Source organism: Microcebus murinus, chromosome 5 (genome assembly GCF_040939455.1).
Source record: "Microcebus murinus isolate Inina chromosome 5, M.murinus_Inina_mat1.0, whole genome shotgun sequence".
In the NCBI taxonomy this organism is placed as follows: domain Eukaryota; kingdom Metazoa; phylum Chordata; class Mammalia; order Primates; family Cheirogaleidae; genus Microcebus; species Microcebus murinus.
The window spans coordinates 63,209,308-63,218,052 of record NC_134108.1 but is presented as its reverse complement, the minus strand read 5'-3'; the positions used below and the strand labels follow the sequence as shown (position 1 = coordinate 63,218,052).

Below are 8,745 nucleotides of genomic sequence, written 5' to 3'. Positions count from 1 at the left end.
AAACAATCCCCCACCACTGAATATGGCAAGGAGAATAGTAAATGCTGTGAATGTTTTACATAATAAAGGTCTACTATCCAATCAAGATAAAAGACTTTTCGAGAGCCTTATGCCACTTACAAGGAAAAGCAGTTTTCCTTTTCCAACTAACTCCAACTTTCCTGGCTCACCTAAATGCGGTTGGGGAGGATTGAATAAGAAATACTCATTAAGATCACAGTCTGGAGATGCAGGCCAACTAAGAGGCTAAGATTTAAACAAGACTCTAGTACACTTCCCCTATCCCTTACCTCACATCAACAGAGCTCATATCAACAGTGGATTACAGTGGAAAGAATTGCAAATTAAAGATTCTATTTAAGAAGCAGTTCTTAGGATAACTCAAAGACAATAGGCGAGGTAAAACAAAAACAATAGAGGCAACTGAAGCTTCTGGAATCTAAAGCTGTAGCAAACACTAAACAGAGCTTCTAGAAAAATTAACATAAATTTCACACTAAAGCTGACTTTAGAGCAAAGAAAATTATTGGGAATAAAACTGACATTAGGTAATTGTAAAGGTCTTAATTCTCAAAAAAACGCTGTAATTCATAAGGTAATTCACATAACAACAGAGCATCAAAATAGATGAGGCAAAAATTAAAAGAGCTGCAAGGAGAAATAGACAAATCTATGGGAGATGTTAACAGCCCACTTTTAATAATTGGTAGATTAAGCAGGCAGAAAATCAATAAGGAAATAGTTCAACTCAACAGACAATCAATGAATTCAATCTAAGAGATATTTATAGAATACTCCATTCCACAACATTTATTGAATATTTATGTAAGCTGTAGAAGAGTATATATAAGAATACACATGGATGATTCATTAAGATAGACCACATTTGGGGCCATAAAATAGAACTTAATAAATTTCAAAGATTAGAAGCCATACACAAATATGTTCTCAGCTGCTTGGAATGGAACTAGAAGTAAGGAACAGAGAGATAGCTGAAAGTTCCCCAAATATTTGGAGATTAAGCAAAACACTTCTAAACAGCACATGGGTAAGCATGTCCAATAGCAATGAGAAGTCTCAAGAGAAATTTTAAAATATTTTAGTTAGATTAAAATAAAAATATCTCTTATCAGAATTCATGGGATGCAGCAAAAGCAGTGTTTACAGGGAAATATATAGCATTAAATATCTGTATAAAAAAAGAACAAAGATATAAAACCATTACACTAAGTTTCTAACTTTGGAAACTAGAAAGAGAAGATCTTAAAATTAAGCATAAAGCAAACAGAAGAAAAGGAAAAAAATTGAATCAAAAGTCAATGAAATTGAAACAGGAAAACAATAGAGAAAATCAGCAAAACCACAATTTGGTCCCTTGAAAAGGTCAATAAAATTGATAGTCCTCTGTTATGAGCTGAATTGTGTCTCCAAGGTATCATATGTTAAAGCTCTAACCCCCATTACTTCAGATTGTGACCTTATTTGGAACTAAGGTTGTTGCAGATGTAATTAGTAAAGCTGAGGTCATACTGGAGTAGGGTAAGCCCTAATACAACATGACTTTTGGCCTTATGAAAAGGAAATATTTGCACACAGTCATGCACACGGAGAATGCCAGGGTAAGACTGAAATTATCCTGCCACAAACTAAGGAACTATCAGAAGCTTATATTCTTTTTTTGCAAAAATCTGTACCTGGAAGTTTATAGCAGCCTTATAGTTGCCAAAACATGGAAGCAACCAAGATGTCCTTTAGTGGGTGAATTTGTACATAAACTCTGGTACATCCAGAAAATGGAATATTATTCAGTGATAAAAAGAAATAAGCTATCAAACCATGAAAAAAAAAGGAGGAAACTTAAATGCATATTGCTAAGTTAAAGAAGCCAATCTGAAAAGATTACATACTGTATGATGCCAGTTCTATGACCTTCTGGAAAAGGCAAAACTGTAGAAACAGTAACATAATAATTGCCAAGGGTTTGCTGGGACAGTGTTGAATATTGAATAGTTAAAGCATATAGGATTTTGAAGGGGGTAGTGAAAGTATTTTCTGTGATACTATAACTGGTGGATATATGACATTTTGTATTTGTCAAAACCCATACTTCACAAAAAATGAACCTTCACATATCAAAAAAACCCACAAACTTTAGGAGATTGGGCAATTCTAGAAAGGACCGCAGACTTTGAGCAGAGACTCTATTACAAATGCAGAAAGAACTCCACTAAATAACTTGGGGTCTCGGAAAGGTGATGACCTAAGTAACTGGAAATGAGTATATTTTATGATTGGAGGCAAATAAAACTATAACACTGTTCTCTATTTGAGAAAGTTGTTTCCTACCAGCATGAAGTTAACAATTCCAATACTGTTATGCATGTATACTGGAATTGAATAATTATGTAAATGAACAGCCAGCTTTCTCACTGTTCATGTAGGAGTTTACAGACAAGCAAGAAAAGGAAACTAGAATGATCTGTGTGGTAATGGATTAGAATTGAAGACATCAGGATGAATTCATTGTTAGCTTAATATAAATACAGATATTTCTTCTGCCTGCTCCCATTCAAAGCTCATTCATTTGTTGAGATACAATTCTCCATCCACTTAATCCACAATTATTTGCCTAAATGCTCAAGCATTAATTGAATTACTGCTGTACTTACAGTTTGAAGCAATCATCTTGGAAATTGCTATGTACTATTAACATTAGATATTACATTATCTAATAACATAATATTTTAATTTTTAGAAAGTATATTACTTATTTTTTTTTTTTTGCTAATTGTATATTCCCAGAAAACTAAAATGAAGTAATTGTTTGATCCAATCTCCATTACCTAATAAAGTAGCAAACACATATTGGGCATTAAAAGAATACTCTTTGATTTATAATATTGTGATTCAATCTACTCATTGAAGAAACAATATATAAATAAAGATGTTTATATATATGTTGACTTTATATAAAAACCATGGGTTGAAACTATTTTTCTAAGTTCCTTCATAGAATATTTTATTTTAAAATTATTTTAGCAAAGGTCAAATTATATTTGAAAAATTCTCACTATTTTAATATATAAAGGTTTGTCATATAAATGAGATATGACAGTAACAAAGAATATACTGTTTCTTGATGAAAATATTAAATATTCACAAAAATAAACTATGTTTTAAACTATAAATAAAACTTCAATAAATTTTAAATATTCAAATTTATATAGATTATGTTCTCTGGCCATTATGCAATAAAATTATAAATCAATAGTAAATGTAAACTGTAGTAAAAATATTTATATTTCTGATTGCCAGTTTCAAGTAAAGGATTATTTCTTTTTTAACAACTCACCTCCTGAAAGTTAAAAATAATGAAAAAAAGAATAATTTTCATAATGGCAGAACAAATATTAAACATTAAGAAATTCTCAGCCCACAATCAAAAAGAGAATAAGAACAAGAAAGAGAGAATAAAAAAAAAATCTAACCTACTTTGCAACTAGTTCATTTGCTCATTCAGAATATATCTTTGTGGAAGGACTCCATAAAGCCTAAAGACAATCCAAGGAGAAGACGTGTTGATTGGAGAGCCTACAACATTAGTTTAGGACACTAAAGGCTACATTGTCATTGTGAGATGAAGCTGATATAAAACCTCCATGTCTTTGCAAGAGAACATGATGAAATCCATCTTTGAGTGACTGTAAACACCTGCACTGAATAGTGTTATAGAGCTTAAATTTTCTCATCAGGATTGTCTCAAAATTATCTTCATCAATAAACTTAGTTTAGAGTGATCTTAGGCTGTTAGTGCCAATAAACACTGAGAAGAAATGAATCCATTTCTTCCTCATAGAATAGAATCTCTATTTTGGTCCTTTGAGAATGCACACAAGTAATTTTTATGGTAACAAATTCAAACTGTGAAAAATAATTAAGCACATAGGAAAAACAAGGTAATGAGTGTGGAATCCAGCAGGAACAATAAAAAACAGAAATAGACCAAAAGACACTTCAGAAAATCAAATAATCAGACACAGATTTTCAAAACGAATACCCAAATAAAAAACAGGCCTTCTCTATTATTAGGAAAAAAAGGACAAGCTTAAAAATATCAGAATGTCACAAGAAATTAATTTTTAAATATATCATATTGAAAGAAAGCAAGATTTGTAGAATTAAAGAATACAGTGACTAAAATTTAAAACTCCATGAATGAGTATGGCAGCAGATTAGTCATAAAAGAGAGAATTAGCAAATTGAAAATTGAGCCAGAAGAATTCTGAAACTAGCACAGAGATTAAGAAGAGTGGAAAACCTAAGAAAGAGGCTAAAGCATGTGGGTGAAAGAGTTAGATGGTCTAAAATACATTTTATTTGACTTCCAAAAGGAGATAAGAGGGAAACGGCAGAAAATATTTAAAGAAAAAACAGTTGAGAAAATTCAACAAATGCAAACAAAACATCCAACAATTTCCAGGTTTATTGAATAAAAATAAATCCAAACTTTGACTTCTTAGTGAAACTACAGAAAATAAAGACAAAGAGAAAAAAATAAAGAAAACAACTGGAAAAACAGAGAAGTGAGAATTAGATTGATACTTAATTCTTAAGAGCAAGTAATTAATCCCAAATATTGATCCCCCCAAAAGTTGTATCAGATAAAAGTTGTGAAAAAAGTAAACAAGGTCACGTAACAACATAAGATTTTTAATTAATCAGAATATTGTTAACAGTTGAATTTATATACTTTGAAAAACATAATTTTAACATGTAGAAAAAAAGAATATACAAATACTCACTACAGGGATCATCACTATCATTTGTTATCAAAGGCATTTTGTTTCTGTGAAAGTGTAAAGCTTGGGAAACCATGAGGAGGAGGCGCAGTGCTGTCTCCTGAGTGTAAAGTGGACTCTTGGTATTGCTTTGTTGAAGCTACCATTTGCCATTGATGATCCTTCTTCTCTTCTTTTGGTGAGTAAGAGGGAGCAGTCAGTCTAAGTGGTTTCTATTTATGTACATGAAAAAAATACAAATTTGCAAACAGAAATCGACGATAATCAGAGTGGGAGACTTTAACATACCTCTCAGCAATTGACAGAATAGATAAAAGAGTCAGTGAACTTATGGAAGACATGAACACACACACACAAACACAACAATAATGGAAAAATAAACTTTCTTTTCTAGTACACATGGACCATTTAAAAAAATTGATTTTGTACTAGACTATAAAATGAATCTCAACAAATATCACAGGATTGATATTATAGTTTAATGTTCTCTTATCACAAAACAATTAATCTAGACATAATGAGATAACTTTTAAAATCCCCTGATTGGAAATTAAAAATTCTATTTGAAATTTCCCATTAATCAAAATTTTTAAAAACTCAGAAATTATAAAATACTTTTATCTAATCCTTGTGAATGCAGTTAACATTAATTACTTTAACATCCTAAAGTTATAACACTCCAATTTAAATTTATACACACTTAACTTCAACAACGTACAAAAACATTACTCCTTTAATGGTTCCATCCTCACCCATTTTGATTGTTGATGTCACAAAATGACATGCTTAGGGCCTATAGCCAGCCATACACATTATTGACATCAAATACCCATGAGTTAGCCATATAGCATTCAGAATTGGAGCACTAGAGATTTTCTTACTTTTATTCTAAAAGCCACACACAGTAAAACTTTAAAATAAAATAACTTTATCTCAAGAACTCCCTAATCCTTGACTTAGCAACCTCCACCTTTATGTCAACAACCAAAGAGAAACGTAATCCTCCTATATTAACCATAAATATCCTGGGACTCTACTTTTTCTGAGTATGCATCCATACTTATTTTCTTTCACTCTTTCAATGGTGTAGCTAAATATATTCAAGATGTTAAAGACTCAATTTTTAAGGACGTCTTATATTTTCTATCTATAAGTTAGATTTTTTATCTAAAAATAATGCAGGTAGTAATATTATATTATGTATGAGAATTTTCCTGAGGCATTCTAGGATTGTGAGTTGAAGACAAATATAAATAACAAAAATATAGATTCCTTTTCAGGCCAGCAAGGAAGGAGAGCTGTGTGTGGGGGGGGAAAGGGGTGCTTGTACCTATGTTTGAGAACACTCTGTTCTCAAATACACGTACCACTCTTCTCAATCAGGAGACCACTGGCACTTCAGACACAGGAAGGTATAAGAACAAACATATCAGTTTTTATATACATTCATTCAGATGCAGAAGCAATAAAAACAGTACAGTACCCCACCCAAAATATTAATATCATGTTGGCTTTCTTTCCCATTGTGAAAGCTCCCAAAACCCAAGCAGATGAATTTGGACACCCTCTCCCTTCACCTACATGTGTGATGGTAATCTGAGCAGTACTGTCTAATGAAGCCATCAATTTTCTCTCTCCTTCTTGAAGTTCCCCAGCATGCTTGGCTTTGTACATTTAACTTTCAGTCACTCTTGTGGACAGGGAGATTTAGTCCCGTGCCTAATTGTCTTTGTTATTAAAGCAGGTAAGTTTGAGAAATAAGAATAAAGGTAGACCAAGAAGATGGGAGGAGAGAAGAGCTCTGAGCTCATAAACAAGGTCTTGAATTCATTGCAGTTTCATTCAGCATGGCAGTGCCTTGTGACTCAAACACAAACTTCTAATGTTTTCAGCTCATCCAAAGCTTTATATAGGACGATAAGGTCATTATTACTGATTCAGTTTTAGGGTCTTCTATGTCAGAAACCACAGTCACATTGCTTTCTAACTGAACCCATGAAGTTTCTTTGATTCAGTCCTGACTTGCTTAGCAGCAACCTTTATTTTTAGGAGGTCATCTTACTCTATATCATGTGCTGTCTATTATGAGGATATCATCTCTTAAGTTTTCACTCAGTAGGGAGAGTGACTTGTTATCTTTTCCTTCATATAAGAGTTCTTCTATCCCAAGGAAGTCTAGCTTTACAATGTTCACACATTTCTTTTGTTTTTCCTGTACTATTTTTAATACTCAACTTCTGTCACTCTTACCTATGAAACTTAAATCTGGGCTATCTGTACTTTAGGAAGTTTTCTAGAGTGGCAAGGCTTATTGAATTCATTTATCAATATTCCTTTGAATCATTTCCTTATTTTCTCATGGGTTACCTGCATCAGCATTTTAAACAAAATTTGAAGAATAAGAGTTTCAATACTACCCAATGCCTCACCTATGATTTCCCATGAGAATTTGTCTCTTTCATGAAATTCTTCCTTAGAGTACCAAAGCTTCCTTACAGCAGCCAGGACCCACTGCAAAAAAAATCTGAGATCACATGAATTTAAGGTTGGCATGATAGACTGTAGAAGGTGCTGACCTATAAGATGGCTCAGCTGTTGCAATTCTTCTTAACAAGCACTACATGCCCAGGCCTCATCTCCCAAGTAAACCAGCCAAAGTTCTAGTGATTTCTTGGGTTTCTGCAACAGAAGTCATAATATCTTTTGTTTAACCTATGTGGGTACACATCTCTGTAAATGCTTTATGAAGAAGGTCTGAAACATCTACCCTCCCCCAAACAAAGCTTAGTATCAGTATTACAATGGGGCAGACCTGAGATTGGCTGCCATATTGGTTAAGAAGTCCTCCTCACACCTCACCTGCAGCATGTAGGACAGTGATTGCGTATCTTTCTTTGCACCTGCCTCCTGGTTCTCATCTTGCAACACATTTTCCCAATTTCTCCTCATCAATAGTCAATAAAGTAGAGGATCATTTGTTGCCACACAATTTTGTCTACTGATAATCATGGCCTTTACTCAAAGCTTGCTGATTAGCCCAAGAAGTCCTCAAAGGGAACTCATTTAGAAAGTCATGTCTTTCAAAGCATGTCACCTAGGTTGCCAAAAGCTATAAAAATCTTGAAAGGTCAAAGACCCTTCAAGGAAACTGGTAGTCCTGGAGCAGAGATAAAGGATAGTTTCTCGTAATAGCAGTACCAAAATTTGAGCATTTGCACCATTCTCTTAAGCCCCATTTATTGCAGGTGACGTGAATTGATCTACATGGTACCAACATTGTGTTATAGGACAGAAACACCAAGCTTAGGGAACCTGAATATTTTATATTGTACAATAAGCATGCTTGCCCTTTCATCTCAAGGGAGACAATCATTTCTATCTTCCAGGTCTATAAGCAAACTTGTCTTCAGAGGAAGATATTAACTCTATGATCCAAGGCTATTCTCTACAAAGATCTTTTAAAAGATAGTCTAGAACAAAGGACAGTGAGTGTCCCTGTTTACCAGATACACAGAAACAAAAGGGACCTACGGAGAATTGTCTCCCAATTTATCACAAGTTAAAGAACAAAATTTCAGGAATAAATTCATTTACCCAGGTAATTTTGGATACTAGAGCTATTTAACCATATCCTTTTTTGTTAGTATTATTTCATGGTACACTGAATCACATGCATGTAAAACATAACATGCAATGTACAAATACATTTTTTTCATATTTCTTTCAATAAGAAACTTGAAGCCACTTTGCAGCTACAGTTCTTCAAAGCTGGATAAATAGTACATAGTATTTAAATCAAATAATAAAAAGGAAAAGGAAGAAGAAAGTATAGGAAGAGTATAATGACATAACTACAAGTAAAAATGTGAAATGATACACAGATAAGAATGATGGATGAAAATAAACACTGGGTTAGATCAGCACAATAGAGTTAAAACCAGAAATA

General features: G+C 33.0%; 1 non-coding gene across 1 annotated transcript; it reads left to right on the top strand.

Moving 5' to 3' along the window:
- The first annotated feature begins 4,792 nt into the window (after window positions 1-4,792).
- On the top strand, window positions 4,793-5,009 carry LOC142871162 (small nucleolar RNA U3). The gene has a single exon (XR_012919432.1). It is a non-coding gene; the product is annotated as a small nucleolar RNA U3 (small nucleolar RNA).
- The last annotated feature ends 3,736 nt before the right edge of the window (window positions 5,010-8,745 follow it).